This window comes from Stegodyphus dumicola, chromosome 12 (assembly GCF_044657685.1).
Source record: "Stegodyphus dumicola isolate Sdum_Otavi_A_Nest chromosome 12, ASM4465768v1".
Taxonomy (NCBI): Eukaryota; Metazoa; Arthropoda; class Arachnida; order Araneae; family Eresidae; genus Stegodyphus; species Stegodyphus dumicola.
The window spans coordinates 65,154,355-65,172,416 of NC_140779.1; the positions used below are offsets into that span (position 1 = coordinate 65,154,355).

Below are 18,062 nucleotides of genomic sequence, written 5' to 3' on the forward strand. Positions count from 1 at the left end.
CTTCTGGTAAAGCCTTTTCATTGATACACATATTTCATAGGTATACATATACTTTTTGTCAATATTAGAATACGGAAAGAGCAATTCAAATCTGTTGAAATATTGTTTTGTCATCACAAATAAATACGTTCGCAAAATGTCTGAAGAAAATACTCAATAGAAATAGGTCAAAAAGTGACTTCAAGACTTTATTCAGACACAGAAACCTACCAAAATACCTGAGCAATAATACAGTTACCTATGAATGCAAGAATCAAATAATCGGTAATGCGTAAAAAATATGAATCTGCAAAATCGTTGCTTCGAGAAAAATACATTTAAATGTTTAATACTTTTTATTTTTTAGAAAAACCGAAAGGTGCTTTCTATATAATTCTTCTTTTAAATTTATCTCAGAAAACATGCATTTCTCTCTTTTAGAAAAGTCGAAAACGATATTTCAAGTAACTTAGAAAATGAATTAATAAAAATATCAAAAAATGCATATTTGTATTTTTGGCATGTGGGCGATGGCACATTAAATGTTTATTCTAAAGCTTAGAAGTTTAGATGAATCAGTATTCAATATATATAAGTTTATATCCGTAATAACACTAGAAATAGGTATCGGAAGAGATTAGGCTAATTTACCATGATAAAGTTCCAAATGGAGACATTTGCATAAAACACCATTTGAAGTGGTAATATTAAAAGAAAGCAAACAATATCCAGAAATGTCTGCATCTGCCGTATTAGGATCCAGCATATTTTACTTTAGAAATATGCCCCCGGCTTGTATAATGCTAAACTATCTGCTAAAAATAACGCGGGAGTTTCCCTTGTTTATATATAATGTATTTCATTAGTCATTCTACAGGTAGCCCCACTCGAAAGAATCCCCGGGAAAAGTCTGATAAAAATCTTGTAACAGAAGGAAATGAAACCAAACTGAAAGTGCATTAGAACAGGTGCTGGAAATGACCTCCTCCTGCATTTTCGTGTACCACCTGCATTTTCTTTATTGTCGCTCACTCCCAAGTACTTTTGTGGACCGTGTTTAAAAAAAAAAATTCCAACTTTCATGTGTTAGAAAATCGGTTACAATGTTATTTCACGAGGTATCGCTCTGCGCGGGAACCTGCATTGCAAGACGACGCCTTGCCTGAGCCAGATTACAGGTGGTAGAGTGATGAAGTGTGGTTCCACTTGTCAGGATACGTAAACTAACGGAAACACACGTTTATGCAGTAGTGACAACCAACATGCAGCAGTCGAGGAACCCTTTCACTCACAGAAGATGGGTACATTTTGTGCATTACCACAGCGGCGGATCATCGGGACAATTTTTTTACATTATTGTCACCAGTGAAGAGTACCAGACACTTTTTCATGAATTTGTGAACTAGGTGGATGATGAAGAGCGAACACTTGGCTTACCAGCAAGATGAGGCAACATGCCATACATCTGCAGCGAATATGAACGCAGTGGAATAATTTTCGCCACTTGATCTCCCTTTTCTATAGGGTTGTCTTGTAGGTGATGCGTACAAGCACAAACCATGCACCTCAACGAATTGCGTCAAAACGCCCATTGTGATATCCAAGGATTGTCGCCCAACACTCTGGCAGCAACATATGTGAACATGCAGCGCCATGTTTAACTGTATGTACAGATAAGGGGAGACCACTTCCAGCATCTCTTCTAATGCAATTTCATTTTTCAAACATTATGTCATGTAAAAATTTGGTTTCGTTTCCTTTTATTATAAGATTTTTATATCACTTTTTCCGGGACCTCTTTCGAGTGAGACACCCTGTACCTTGCATTTGAAGTTTAAAACCTTCCGTGCTATTTTGATATTATATTTATTATTATGATAAATTATAAATAATCTCCGTACTTTACGAAAAATAACTTGAAACTAAGTTTCATTTATCTGAAGTACATCTGCACTGAAATTAATATAAACAAAGTATAATTTTGCAGTTGTAAAAGATTTTTCTTGGTATGCATTTCTTGCAATTGTTACTTTTGGGATTTGTTCATTCAAAAACCCATAAAGGAAGAAGTCATACCCTACACTAAACTGTGAAGTTCTGAAAGATTCATCTGTAAAAATTCGAAAGATAATCCAATGAATATTCGGATATTGACAGATGAATTGTTCAGTATGGTAGCATTAAACATAAAAGAATAGAAATAAACAAAATTTTGATATATACTTACAAATATGTGGAACTGTGTGTAAATCAAGAGACAAAATAATCTGAAAAAGTTTTTTAAAAAAAGCAAATTTAGATAAATGAATTAGAACAAAAATAAACTGCTTCAAATTAAAATTTACAAGAAATCTTTACAAATATTATAAACTAATAAAAAGAAAGTAGGGCTAAGCGAGAAAAAATACATCAAAACAGCTTTAAAAAATACATAACGATACAGGCTGACTTTGAATCCAATAATAATTGCTGTGCATTTTAAAACATAGTGCAAAGATATTTTAAATCTATCACTTGCACCCCCCCGACATAATTTTTTTATTTGTTAATAATTATATGACATAGATATTTGTGCTTCTTAAATTTTTAGACTTTTCTATTATATCTAACAGATATGAAACAACAGAAGTTAGAAGTTAATGACATGTTTGACTGTATCATAAATACGCATGCTTTTAAAATTTCATGAATTCATTAATTATACAAGATTTTACAATAAATAGTAAAACTGAAAATATCCCAATGGATTGATTAGTCGTACGTGCACATCGGTATCGTAACCGCGAGAGGAATTTCTAGGACGGACAAATGGGTTTCCAGTAGTGTTTTCTGTTGTATCAGTTGTGACTTTTGCTGCGCTTAAAACAAAATGGTTGGAAATTTTTTGCCGCCCAATTTCCACCACAAAATAATCGTAGAACAAAATATTGTAGATTCCTTGTGAAAATATTACTATTTGATTGAAAGAATTTGAAATAAATACGCATATATTCTGGATATGAAACAAATGCGAAATAAAATATAAACGGCTTTCAAAAGATTCAACATCACAAGAGACAAAACCACTGGTCCATACTCGAGGAACCTCTCTTGATTCGGGTACCAATATGCACTTAAGAATTATGCAATCGACCAAACTTGAACCATAACCCATCCGGATATTTGAATAATTTGGATAAGTGCATAATATTCTGAAAGCCAAATACATATTTAATGTAACGTAACCGAAAGAAATTTTATTTTTCTGTTGCAGCATTTCGTAATTATTCACAGCCTTGACTTCAACATTCCCTAGAACCGCCATATTATTGGCGTACTTTCGATATATACGCGAAAATAGTCAATCTACGCATGTTCCTTTCACACACATGTTTGAGTACACGTGGATTTAAATGATTCATATTTAACCATCAATATTGTATAAGCTGTAAAAATGTTAACATCGGTTATACAGATTTTAGTTTTTATTCCCCCTAATAAAATTTGTTTCTTAAATGCAGCTTCTTGGTATTATTTGAAAACAGAACAGTATCTATGACTAGTAGAGGTGGCCAAACAAATGCTTTTCGTCAATTAACAAAGTTGCTAAAGAATTGGCGACTTTTCGTGGGGGTGCGGATAGTCAAAAAGTACTATTCGTGTTTATCGCATCCGTATTTCCAGCAAAAATACACAGTTAAATGTCGTACACATTCATCTAAATTAATTTAACATTGTGTCTCCCTTCCTTGAAAAGCATTATTACATTGTATTATCTTTTTACTCTTTTTAAATCAACAAAAAATTAAAACCTGTAAGCATGACAGCACACTACATTTTATCTGGCCAAGAAAGAACGATAAACAATTCGGATAAATAAAGTTCTACTGCATTAATAAATCTAAATGGACTGTATAGAAAACCATATGAAAAATAATGGTTTTGTTTTGCGATTCGACAGTGATAAGGTGTATTTAGATATAATTTTTCTCCCCAAAAATATTCGATTGCATATCTTAACCAGAAATGGAGCATCGCCAGGCATTGCAACCGACCTGATTAGGATAATTTGAACATTTCTGTTTACAAAACGGTTGGCTGGACGAAATGAACACATTCTTCGATTTTCATGACGCTCGAACTCCATCCTAATAGTTTTGCTGGATTACAGACTGAGACTGAATATTCTTTTGGCGGGCAGTACTCTTAAGAGGGCACACAAAAAAGTATTCTAATACATTTCAGGATCAGTTTTCAATCAATGCATCAAAATGCTCTTTAATTGTCTACTTTAACGTGGAATTTTTCACGTGACGTAATTTATGACAGATTCATAGACATGACGGCAACAAAATTTCAATTGAGTCTATTAATAAAAGAGAGGGAAAACTACATTTCAAAAGCTCGAGATCAACATACACTGACTGTATGGTACCATCTATTCATAACACTGAAATGGTTTGTTTAAAGCCCTTTTTCAGAAGGTCGCAGGTTCCCCACTCCTAAGTACAAATAGTAAACAAATGATAAGTTTAAGGAAAGTCTTCAGATAATCAGATTTTATAGGACATGAAAATTAATTTTGCAACCTTGATGTCGATAGCAGTTGAAGATATCCAGTTTTTATTTAATATTTCTAAAACCGGACCACATAATGATTTTTAAAGATACATAAATGCATCTATCACTGTTCATGAAAAAAGGGAGGATGGAAAGAACCCAGCTGAGGAACATGCTCAACTGCCGTAGGATCAAAGCATGAAAAACAATTACCGTATCTCAAAATGTGTGCCATGGATTTACTTTTACTGATATGATTCACAGCACGTGGTAGAATTCCTGCATAACAGCTAAATAACCACTGCTAGTGTAGAAATGACTGCTTTTAGCATGATGGGAGAGAGGATAATGGGAAGAGAAGTAAAAACATGTATGTCATTAGCAATTAACAAAATTGATAGCAATACATTTAACACAGCTGATAGCAACTATTTAAAAAATAAACCAAAGTTGTAAAAATAATATCTAACACGGCCATCGTCACAATATGAATAAGATTTTATTTCTTTAAAAAAATATAACTTTCAAATTCCAGTCATAACATGTGGAAAGCATTTTTAAATTATCTTTTAACATGGCACTTACATCCCCTCCAAATTTTTTTTTTAATAAATTTCTACTTTTCCAAGTTCTTTAATTAAAGGTATTTCACGTTTCGCTTTTTTTCTTTTGCGATTAGCTGTTTTTATAATGGTTCTACATTCCTATATTTTATGTTGTTTCCCAAGCTTACTTTGCGTTCATCATCTTGCCAGTTCTCTTCACAATGATTGTCTCTACACATTTCACATATGCAAGCAATAATTTAAACACATATCCTCTAAATACATCTTTGCATTTTTGCAGCCAATAACGAACATGTAAAAATATGGTTTGTTACGATTATATAGGGTGATTTTTTCGGTATTAGACCCACAAAAATACTAATCGTCAGCAATTTACGAAATTTTTTTGTATGAAATTTGCATAAAAGGAACATGAGACATTGGGAAAGTGAGCAGCCTTGATGCCATCTGAACAACGACTGACAGCTGACGCCATCACACGCGTCCGAATCGACACCTCGAAGCACAGAAACGTGTCCTAGTGAAGAACCGCGTTCAGTTATACCTGAACAGTGATAATAGGCATTTCCAAACTATCTTCTACTATTGACATGCTTCTCATGATAAAAGGCGCGTATATTCAAAATTTAATAAATGGTTTCTTGGGTCTAGTGTCGAAAGAAATGCCTTATCTAAACATAGTATTATTGTATTCTAGAATATAAAGCAACACAGAGCGGTAACATCTCGTTTACTTTATATGGGATACAACTTGTCATGTATGAGTTGAAAACACCGCCACTTCTTGCAGATGTTTAAAAATAAAATCATAGCAGCAGTCTTATCCTTCATATTCTAAGAAACGAACCACTTCTAGTATCCTTATGTGGTAAAACGTGCTATTAGCCAAGACTGCCAGCTTCTTCTTATCGCAGCTACACGATCGCATCTTATCGCATCGACATTTATCTTCATCATTTCCATATTATCACATATATATATAGTGTTAGAATAATTACTAGAATTTTCTAAAAATATAACTTTAAGGAGAAAGGGAAGTGTTCGTTCTTTAAGGCATCACGTGATTTTCCCTCAGAACTATAGTTTCGAGAATTTGATGTCATACGTCATACATTTTTCTCCCCTTCAGTAATGATTCTATTATATTGATTTTATTTATTTAATAATCTTCCCGCTCCCTTGCTGGAGAGAATTCTGTGCAAAGAAATTAGGCTTAATGTAGAAGCTGTCTGCCACTTTATAAATTCTACTTCTTTTAAAAAAGACAGATTTTGTATTTAATACTCATTGCATTTTATTAATCTTGTTTTTTCTCTCCAATTTACTGTATAAAATAATATAGTTTAAGAATTGAGTAGATTTAACATTTTTTCCACAGAAATCTCCCTTATTATTTATAGTTTTTCCATTTAATAAGTTTATATATATATATTTTAAAAATTTTATCTTAAATGCTGATTTTCATAATTTTATTGCAGTATGTAATAATATATTCTTTTTTAGGCTTCTAAAATTCCAAGGTCCAAAAATGTATCTGTTATAAAGTTTTGAAATTTTTTTAAGTTTATAAAACAAATTCTTCATCCTCTTTTAAAATAAAAATGATTTTAAAAAATATTAATTAGGCGATTTTCTAGAATTTTTTTTAACTACGTAAGCCTTTGCTCTTTTCATGAGTAATTCGCTAGACCGAACACATGCTTGATCGAATGTTGGTAGAGCAAGCGCCCAATCAAGGAAAACCATCAGCAACCTTCTTATCATTCTTGAAGATATCGCAAATGACTACCGGCATATCTACTAAAACAGGAAAAAATTCCTCTGTATTTGTCGGCAAAACAGGATGTGAAAATTCGTTAAATCAAAGGTCAAAAGTATTCGGTTTGAAATTAAGCCAAACGAACGCAGCAATGATCAATAAACTAAATTCCCAGGAATGACAACAATGAATAAAAAAATCCCGATTGCGTTCACGTATTATAGCAAATAGAAAAATCTACAGCTAAAAATTCTACGTCTAGATTCTAAATTAAAACAGATTTATTCAAACTAAAAAGATCAGCAAGTTTGTGGAGCTTTAAAAAGTTTCTAAATTAGTGACACTTTGCAAAATATCGCTAAAATTTACCATGCAATATGTTTTCTTGGAATTCTGTACATGATGAAAACAGAAGTATACATAAAATTTTCTGCACAAAGAAATACAAAAATACACACAAAAATAATTAAATAAATAAATCGAAATTACTCATGACAACCACCTCTCAAAGTGACCACAATTTCTAAGAACATAAATATAAGTATCAAGGAGTCATATTTTTTAAAGCGATCATCTCCACAGAAGACAAAAAAAAAAAAAAAAAGCCCAGTTCCGTGGATGGTCCTCTTAAGTTTCACTGCATTAATTTTACAACACAATGCAGTGAAATCTCCCATGAATGAAAATGACTGAAGTTTCTTACAGAATAAATGAACAATAATATTGAGCACCACTTCTTTAATCAAATGCATATGCAGAAAACAAAAATCGTCTGAAATCAGAACCTGATGGCCCTAATGCTCGGGCCAAAAATATTAGAAAACTTCTGGTTTTTTTTTTTTTTTTTTTTTTTTTTTTTTTTTTTCCCCTCCCTTTATAACAGCAAGGAATACTGGCGTTGAAAGTCCTTGAAAGAGTAGAGTGCTTAGAGTCCCAAAATAGTTTAATCAGGTCCTACCTGGACTCAAAGGTGGTCGTCACGGTGTCCACAGAAAACATCGCGGATGAAAACAACGCAAGAAAAAATATCGTCGGTATGATGTATCGTGGTGGTGGTGTGGAAAGCAAACAGATCGCAGTTCTAAACCATCGTAGTAAAAAACAACGTCGTAGGTAATAGAGTAGTAACAAAATTTCACAATTAGAAAACGTCGTGTAAAATAAATTCCCATGCACTTTATGCGCCTAAAAGACAAATATGTACAAATACCACGGGTCGAAAAGGCCATTTTTAGTGCACAACGCGGGCAGCGCCATCAAACAAGTTGCGATAGTGCTTATGTGACGATTTTTACGGTGCTTTTATTATTTGTTAGAACATGATTTGGGGGGAGGGGGGCGGGAGGACAACTAATATTTCATTGTTTAATTTCTAAATTACAGCTACTAGAAATGATAGTACTGTATTCTTTGGCAGATGCACACGCTAGCGTATCTAAAATTCCCAGCTTAAAGTTGTACACCTAGTATAATCACATTTGCGTACGTGAATATACACTGTAATAACAGTAGTGCACCCGTGCTGCTGATTTCGGTAGTTTGTGTATAAAATCGGATAGGAAAGAAATGCGAATATCGTTGCACAGAATTTCATAACGGAATTTGCAATTTAATTAAGCAATTAGAACGGCCGCATTCGGCCGTCTTTTGTCGAATCCCTGGTCTAAGGTTCTAATGGATCTGAGGATTCTAGTTTTTTTTCTGAAGGTAATCATTTTAGAAGGCTGATGTTTGATAAAAATGCGATATTGTTTAATAAAGATATCAGTTTATGTTCTTGAATGTAATAGTTAGTTTCAGAGGTGTTTAGAGAGATGTCGCTATCAGAGGTGGCATTGTAAAATCATCTGAAAGGCTTGCAGCATTAGGATTTTTGGAAGTCAAAGAGATGAAAAATTAGCAATTGCCTTCGCCGGGAATCGAACCACGGACCTCTGAAATACCGTCTCAGTGTGCTGACCACTACACCACGAAGGACGCTAGGAAGGCGGGAGAAATACCTTATAGCGTGAATGATCATCTTAGACGTATTGTACTCAAAATAATAATATTGCACTTCTAAAAACGTTTTCAAATTGCGAAGTCAATATTTTAATTTTTACGACGATGTTTTAGAACTGAGAAATGTTCTCCCCGCTTTTTTTTCCTATCATGATATTTTCTACCGCGGTGTTTTTTTATCCTTGCATTGTTTTTGTCCGTGATGTTTTCACAAGTGACTGTTGTCTCAGGCATATTCTACTATAATACTAACTCGCAAATTTTCAGAAATGTATCCGAATTTAATTTTTCCATGAAAATTTTTCGCGGGACAGTATGTGGAAGCAAAGAAATTTTATCTTAAGATAATTGAGCTTATTGTGATGTCAAGCCTCTTAATTAAGAGAAACTGAAGGAAAGAGATTAAAACCACCGACGCAGCATATTAGCAATGGTCACGTCACTTCGGCGATATCAAAGGAAAAGCTAATCGGACACGCGAGCCATTTCGGACGTTTTATTTGTAAGTGAATATTCACCCGTACGAAACATTTCCTTACAACATGCTGAAATATTATGGAAAGATCAAGCGATGCCCTTTGTGTACTTAGTCAAGGTTAGGAGGGATTATTAAACTGCGACAAAGCTCATGAAGACTATATCCGTGTCGGATTCTACTTGCTTTAAAATAATTTAACTGGAAAGAAAAAGTATGCTACAGGACAGCATCAAAAAATGCGTTTACCATCTTTTCCAATTGTTTTTTTACGTTTTTGAGGAAGAAAGAAAAGGGCTTGTAACGTACACAAAATATAAATTATTATTATTCAATGACATGCTTTAAATATCTCAATGAACTACACTGGTCAATAATTAATAACAATTCATTTCACAATCCTCTCAAGAAAGGAAATTCAAGTGAAGAATTTCAACAGTTCACCTCCCCAAACATGCAAGCATACTGAGTATATGAAATTCAAATTACAACTACGATACTTTTGCTAACAATGAGATTATGTATACCAGACATGTCAACCTCAAATTTCTCAAGTGGGTCACAAGGAAAAAAAAAATCATTTTCATACTTAAAGAGTCAGTAAATACATATAATTTAAACTAATATAGCAGTTCTTTAAAAAATAGAAAGAGCATTAGGAAATCTGGGTAATATATGGATATCCGTTATTTCCTTTCCAAAATCTAGCTCTTTTTCCCGGATGTCTACAGACATGCTTCTCGCACTAATTTTCAGAACAGAGATTAGATAGATGAATATCCATTAACTTGAATCTAGCACTAAATTTTTGCTTTAGAGTCGCAATGAATATCTAACAATTCTACCTATAAATGGGCTGGCAGCCCAGCTTTATAGTGGTTAGTAAACTTGACTGCCATACCGGTGGGCCCGGGCTCGAATCCCCCCAAAAGGCAAGGATGTAAGCATATAGTAATCCGTGCGGCAAAGGAGCATTCGAAATACAAGGCGAGCCGGAAGTACTCTCGAGAGGTTTATGGTAGGGGAACGGAGGGAGACCATCAGACCGCAGGGTGTTCTCGCCCAAATTTGTGACGAAAGCAAAACAGTTAGCAAGGCCTAGCGATACCTAATATATCTACGGGAATGTACAGGTGCCGACCTTGCTTCAGTTTGTACCTGTAAATGGGCTGGCACTTTTTCATCATCGGTTTAAAGGAGGCAGAAAACTGGAAAAACTCATCTTCGATCAATAGATCTCATATCACGAAGCCTTTTCTTCGACTTCAGACTACAAGTGCTGAAGCTTTTTGGCACTTTATACAAAACAGGCTTTCCTGCAACTAGTTTTCTGGAACACAAATTGATAAGTATGTTAAATCTTCGTTTTTTTTTTTTTTTTTTTTTTTTTTTTAATTGCAATTTCTATACGTTTCTATAATTATTTTCGCTTTTTCTCGGGATCAAAAGACGGCCGCAGAAAAATGAGTCAAGGTCCACAAGCCGCGCACGAATTTGGCATGCCTGATGTATACCTACCGATTCATGTAAATAAATTAATTACTAATTAAATGTATTTCAGTTACCTTTTATTTAAATTATACAGCAGCATTTCCAAAAAGCAAGTATAGTGTTTAAACATTTTTACAGAAATTGCATTTAAACTACAAATTTACTTACGTTGTATTTATTTACATAAAAATATGACAGGATTTTTCTTAGGCATATGTTTTATACAAATTAATGAATATACTAAGCCACTCATTATTTTCAGAAAATACAATAACCGTAAAAGAGCAAAGACAGTTGGTTTACTCTTTCAAAAAGCACTCACGGATATAAAATAAATACCTTTCCAGGAACAGATAATCAAATAGGACAAGAATGCAACGCCCGCACAAACACCAGATTTTGCTGGTCATTTCTTTCCTTCCAAGAAAACCCAAGAGGGGAAGAGAACTTGGTCGCAAAGCGATTTAAGATGCTTTACTTTTTATCAGTAGTAATTACAAAGGTAAAAACAAAACAACAACAAAAAAATCTGTGCCTCTTTCTGTAGTTCCATTCCATTTTGGAAGGGGGGAATAATACGCCCTAAGGCCAAATGATTGGAAAATGACATTCAAATTATGGATTGACTAAAGGAAGTGTGTGGAATTTATGAGTAATTAGGAAATCTTATCCCCAATATAGAGTGATAGATGAAATGTTTCCGTGTTGTGGTCTGACCAGCTGCGAATAACAAAAGTGCCAGGAATCGCAATTTTATGATTGCTGAATATGTCGAGTAACCACAATGTTCTATGTACGGACGCTACAAGCTGAAGTTTCTCTTCAAAATTTCGTTATGCCTTCATTAGAGAAAAAGCACTTGACACTCTACGTGCAAACAGAACAATAGTATGAACCTCTGATTCCTAACTTTACTTTCCACCCTAGCAGGTGTTCCTGTTATACAATGATGTGCTGGTACAAGTCAGAGTTTTAGATTAGGGAGACATAAGAGCAATTATATTACTATGACAAACTATTAAGTATGTTACAATATATAGGCAATTAAAAGAAAATCCTTCGTAGCTCGTGTTATGGAACCCTTTTAAAAATTGACATGGGGTTCGGAACTATTATGACTTTTTCGCAAAGCTCAATGGCAGCATGTACCTAGACAAACCGGAACAACATAAATATGCAAGAATCAGATCTCTTCATCTTCAACCAACAGAGTCCGTTAACGGAAGCTCTAATATTGTGCTCTAATTATGTTATATTAGGCTACCATATATTTATCCACTCGCTGACACTAGTATTGCCATCGGAAGAAATATTGCATTGCGTCGTACCAGTGATTTACCCTTCGGTTTATTTTAATTATTTATTTAAATATACTGCATTATCCCACACCAAACACCAGTTTTTGTAGGTTACAAGTCATCAACTGTATTGATGGGCACAACTATCCCTCAGTTAAATTTTACTTTAAGAATCATATATTCAAACTTACAGCTATGCCCTAACATAACTGATCGATAAACTAATCGCCATGATTCTCAGCCGCACATACATCTGAACGACCTATCGACCAAATATCTTGACTGCACTCAAGACCTTGGAGTTAACTTTATTTTGAAGACCAACATAAATTTATTGCATTGCCCTACACAGGTGGGTAACCAATGACCAGAGGTGGATTAACTATTAAGCAAAATAAGCATGAGCTTAGGGCATCAAGGAAAGGAGGTACTACCAAAAGGCACTTAAGGACACGGGAAAAGGGACACAACAAAAATTTCTCATTGTTTTTATCATGGAATTTATCATGCAGCTAAACAAAGACCAAGAAAAGAGATCGGGGGGGGGGGGAAACTGGCGTAAATATATGTGAAGACATCAATCTTTTAAGTGCTTAGGGTTTCTAACGGTCTTAATCCGGCACTGCCAGGGATCGTTTACCAACATTTCTTCCTCTTTCTAACATTAATTTTTTACGCATGTTTAATGGATTAAATTAATCTAATACTTAGCACAGACCTTATTCCTTTGAATTACTTCTTCTCAGATCGTATGAAAACATATTTATAGAGAAAAGATCTAGAAAACAAATTTTTAAAAAAAAGCATATACTTTAAAAAGAAGTGGGGAGGAAGCAAGTTTAACAAGTAAAATTGCTCAACGATATTTAGTGAATGAAAATATATAAATCAAAACAATCTTCATAAGGCACGGCGCACCAAGTTCGTTATATGCATTACGTTTGATAACATTTTTGGAGCAGTAACAATGCAAAGGCACCTGAACTCGCTTTTGTTATGATTATAATTTTATATTTATAACTTATATTATCTATGGTTCAGGCAGATTTTTTTTTAATCGCCAACTTTTCCCCCTACTTTTCTCTCCCACCCTAGGTATTTCAAAAAGCTATTAAGACTTTTCTTTGTGTTACCATTTCCCCACTAACGCAATCTTCGCACTGATGACGCGTATCGTTAGAGAAGATGAAGAGATGATGTTTAAGTGCATTCTGACTCTTATTGGCTGCCATTGAAGACTTAGGCATTCCAGCCGTGTTTTTCTGCCCGTAGCTGGTATTCTATTAATACCAGCAGTGGACGGCCATTTATTTGCGTTACAGGATTCCGTTCACACCAGACCTTGCGAAGCGTGTCAGTTTTTTCTTCCCACCCCCTTTCCTCTCATAAGCCTTTAATTCTCCAAAGCTAGGAGTCCATTTGCAAAGCCAGCAGGAACTTTTCCCCTGTGGTGAAGAATATTATCCCCTCACGTTTATTTTTCGTAAATGTTTTTTAAACCATTTTCCTGACAGCAGGGCGCATCCGCGGCGAAATCCAACCCCCCATTCAGAGGGACAGCGCATTCTTTGCGACAGTTTCTGCTCCTGACACGACGATGAAAATTTTGTAAGTTGCAATAGTAAAAAAAAAATGAATTTTGCGAAGAGTGACTAGAATGCACGATTATTTTGTTCTGTCTTACAGAATAGAGTAGTAATATTAATTTTTATTCAAAACAAATACAATATCACTTACTTTTTAATCACTGCGTGGCCCTATGTTTGTCGCGGATATGCACCCACAGTACAATAAATTCACAGTTAAACTGTATGTATTTATGAAGCAGTATATATTTTTATTAATGAAATTTTTACTTAAAAATTTAATGTATCAAGTGAATTACTTGATGGTCCACTTCCGTTTAGATGATGTCTTGATTCAGCCTTTCTCCAATTAATTCTATTCCCAACTCAGCCCAAATATGAAATATCCCTTGAACATCATTCCTGGCTTGGCCTTTTTCTACTCTTTTTGTTATAAACGTACAGGACTACGAGTCTACACCTTCCGTTTTATATCCAGAACAATTCCGTGGTTTATATTAGCCTATCTTCACATCTGACTTTTCTTAAGAAAAATAGTTTACATTTTACTTTTCTTTTCCCGGTAAGCTTGCTGTGGTATACATTCCTGATTACAATAAAAATTCTCTTAAAAAAATCTTTAAAAATTTAAAGAATATACTAAAATTTCAAAGGGTCTAAAAGCTCGAATTAATGATAGCAGCATTTTAGACTAAAATATATCTATAAAATGGAAGTAAGCAGCAGGTCTACCGATTTTCAACTGCAATAGAAACGTTGTTGTAAGTTCAAAGATTGAGTCTACTCTTTTTCTTATTTATAAATATGCAGACTGAATGATAGAGAAGGGAAGACTGCCAGATCGGACTCGTGAATAAAATAAAAAAATTCTTCCTTCTGAGACCGATTTGGAATAAAACCGATAAGGCAGATTCTAGATTGGATTTTGAATGCTTGGATTAAGGGAAAGAAGCATGCGACAGCTATATGGCTAGAGAAAGGATGCCTTTCTGGCACACGTTTAGTACAGATTTTCAGCGGAAGCTAATAAAGTTGTATTCAACATGATGCTATGCGTATATCAACCAATTACAATATTTTCCCTCGAAAGTATCACAGGACCTAGCTACGTAAAACTTTTGGAAGCAAGATTAACAGAAATGTTCTGCTTGAGAAAGAGTTGAGGGAATTTGTTTTCTCCTATGATGGCTTTAGCATTAAAGATTTCAGTTCCACTATGTAATTTAACGATAAAGCGCTCATCACGTTCAGCAACAAATATCAGCCACTCTCACAGCAAGCCAACTGCCGCCACAGCTCTTCCTAAACGAAATCTGGTAGTATTGATTCCTATACGCGCAATACTTTACTCGCAAACAATCTACATAATTCAGTTAATAAAAAAAGAAAACAGGTGAGACATCTAAATTTCACCACTGATTGTATAAATACAGCTCTTATGCTCAAACTTTACAGCTCAGCCCCAATTCTGATAGCTGCGTTCCCAGAGCAGGGTGGAGCAGAGAGTAGATGGTTTCTGCAAGGAAGATATCACACTGTGAGGCTAAGGCCAGGTCAGTGGTCTTCCTTGGTGGCGCTCACTCACTCACCCCGGTAAACAGATCCGAGGGTCACCCTAGCAAACTCTCGGAAAGACTTTTTTCTTGGAAATATTTTAAGTGACCACATGTTGTAAAAACACTATAAACGTATAAATATCCATGTCCTTTCTGGGATTTCATCCCAAGCCCAACGATACGGCAGCTAACATCGCTAACAAGTATACCAATAAGAGCGACTAGGGAAAAAAAAAAAAAAAAAAAAAAACAGATTGATTAGAGCCCTCCCGTCAGTGCGATCATAATGGATTTCTACCTGATATTCGGTTCAAGCGTGACCGTGAATAGATGGCCTGGTCAGCTTCAAAGTCACGTGATTTGACGTCACGAAAGGTGTCTCATGGACCTTTTAAGTTTCTTACAAAGTCCATGAGACGTACTTTCACCCTTCGCGCTTCTCTGTAGACACTGTAAGCGAAGAATTCCTATGTTAGTTTGTGTGCCGTTCATTAACGTTGCACTGTGTTTTTTCATTATTTATGGATTTTTTTATTACTAAATTTGAGTTAAGTAATTTAAGTAAAGCAGTTATGCTGTTTTGATTTTTAAGTTTACAGTGGTAGTTAAATTTACTTATTTCTTTAGAATTTCTTAATAAATATAGCTATCGACTAAAAATATAGCTCCAGTAAATTTTTAACTTTACCTTTTACATACTTGTAATTAGCTTCATTGTTCGTTGATACATCAAGCTTTAACAGGCCTAGGATTTTGCAGAAATGGTCTTTCTTGAAAAAATTCTTTGTAGAGCTAAAATGAGTTAAATCTACTTTCATGCCTGCACGATGTTGCGTTTCAGTCTGCAAATCGAATTACGTTAAAACCAGTGAATATATACAGATATTCAAGTTTCCAAAACGGGATTTCTAGATAAAAAAAATTCCGAGTAAGCGGTGTATGTGAGAAATATTTTTGAGAAGATGATATCATTCGGTACGATTATTTTGTCAAAAGATGAAGGCATTGTTGTTTAAGTTTGTAAAGGACACCCTAAATTAATCCATGCATTTTTTCTGATTGTCCAAAATACTTATCTGATAATTCGACATCTCCGAGGATGAGCACAGAGGAAAAAAGAGCCAATACGGATAAACATATTTTTAATCAATTTTTGAAAAAGGACAAAATTGCATCTTTTGAGGATTTTTCTTTTTCATTATGGAATAAGCTAAACATTTCAGATGATTCAGATTTAATTTGACATAAAATTTGCTGATGGAAATTATATTTTATTGCTCAGTTTTAATCTACAGCCTAAAGTTGGGAAATGTATCTAACTGTCACTTCATATGAATGCAGCAGTGTCTCTTGGACAAGGAGCTGTTGAAATGAGAGTATGTAAAAATATATTAAATGGAAATACTAAATTTACTTTGTGGACTGAATTTGAAAACATTTATAGCTATGTCAAAAGTATACCAATTAAAACCATTAAAATCGAACTATGACTTACCACTATATAACTAGGAAGCACACGTTGAATAAAAATCATTTGAGAATCTTACTTGAATAGAACATTTTATTTTGGAACAAATTAAGATGTGTAATAAAAGTAAAATGGCTAGAAGGTACTAGTCTTTGCTTATTCGTACATTATCCCACCAGCCACAGAGCGGTAAAATCGCTGAACACTGGTAGTTCCGACCTGGATTCGAATCCGGGCGAAGGGGCTGGCTGCAAGAGCATTTTCGTGATTTTCCCATGTATAACGTGCATATGAGCCAATTTGCCTTAGAAAGTTCTCCGTGAAGGCATACCTCAGGCAAATACCTTAGTGTGTTTTGCTATAATAAACTAAATCAAGTCAAATCAAATCGTTATACATTAAGTAAGCTGCTTGTTATAGTTGCCTCTATGACAGGCAACTAATCTGCCTTCTATGCATCAACCATTTCTGAAAAATCCTAGGCCTGTTAAAGCTTGATGTATCAACGAACAATGAACAAGTATGTAAAAGGTAAATTTAAAAATTTACTGGAGCATTAAAAATTCGTGAATTTATATATTGATGAGGTTCGAGGGAAAAAAGGTGACATAGAAAGGCAAAATAATAATAATAATAATAATAATTGACTTTCCTAAGAATCTTGAAAGTATTGAAGCATCATCTGTTCAGTCTTTTATGATTTCTTCTTCATTCAGATTATAAAGATATTAGTAATAATTCGCTTGCTGTAATGCAGCACAAAATTACGCTTTATTTAATTAATGTTGGCAAATCACAAGAGAATTTAAGGAAATTTAAATTGTTCTGTGACTTTTGATCTCCATTTCTTTTTGTTAGATAATTAGTGAAAGGAATAAAAAATACATTTGCATACTTTTTGAAAGCTCTGCAGTAGCATTGGATATATTACAGATCATCCATTCAAGTTATTCTTAAAATTAAAAACAGTAGTAATTATTAATAAATAATTATATTGTGATAAGGTAATAAAAAATCGTTTTTATGTCTTTTAATTATTTAAATAGGATTTATATTTTGTCGGTTAATTATTTATACTTTGGAATCCTTTCATTCCTTTCCTTCACATCTGCGAAAATAAACCTGCAAAATTTGGGATCAGTGAAATTAACAGTAAATTTTATAAATATATTTTTCGGAGTATTTATTAAAGAATTTTACTTTAGTATTTAGTGGAAGTAAGAACAATTAAACTGTAAAGATTTACTTATGTTAATAAATAGCAATCTTTATTTATTTTAAAACTTTGTTTTCCAGCAAATCTTAAAATGTCATTACTATGCAGTATAAAAATAATCGTACAAA

At 34.0% G+C, this 18,062-nt stretch overlaps 1 protein-coding gene across 8 annotated transcripts in view; it reads right to left on the reverse strand.

The window, feature by feature from the left end:
• LOC118195739 (uncharacterized) overlaps positions 1–18,062 on the reverse strand; it is a 482,995-nt gene that overhangs the window by 117,619 nt on the left and 347,314 nt on the right. For 5 of the 8 annotated variants that reach the window (XM_085806505.1, XM_085806495.1, XM_085806497.1 and 2 more), the window contains one exon: positions 2,207–2,246. The exons of the other annotated variants lie outside the window; for them this stretch is intronic. The gene's annotated coding sequence lies outside the window, so the exon portion shown is untranslated. The remainder of the gene's footprint in view (positions 1–2,206; positions 2,247–18,062) is intronic. 8 annotated transcript variants of the gene reach the window in all.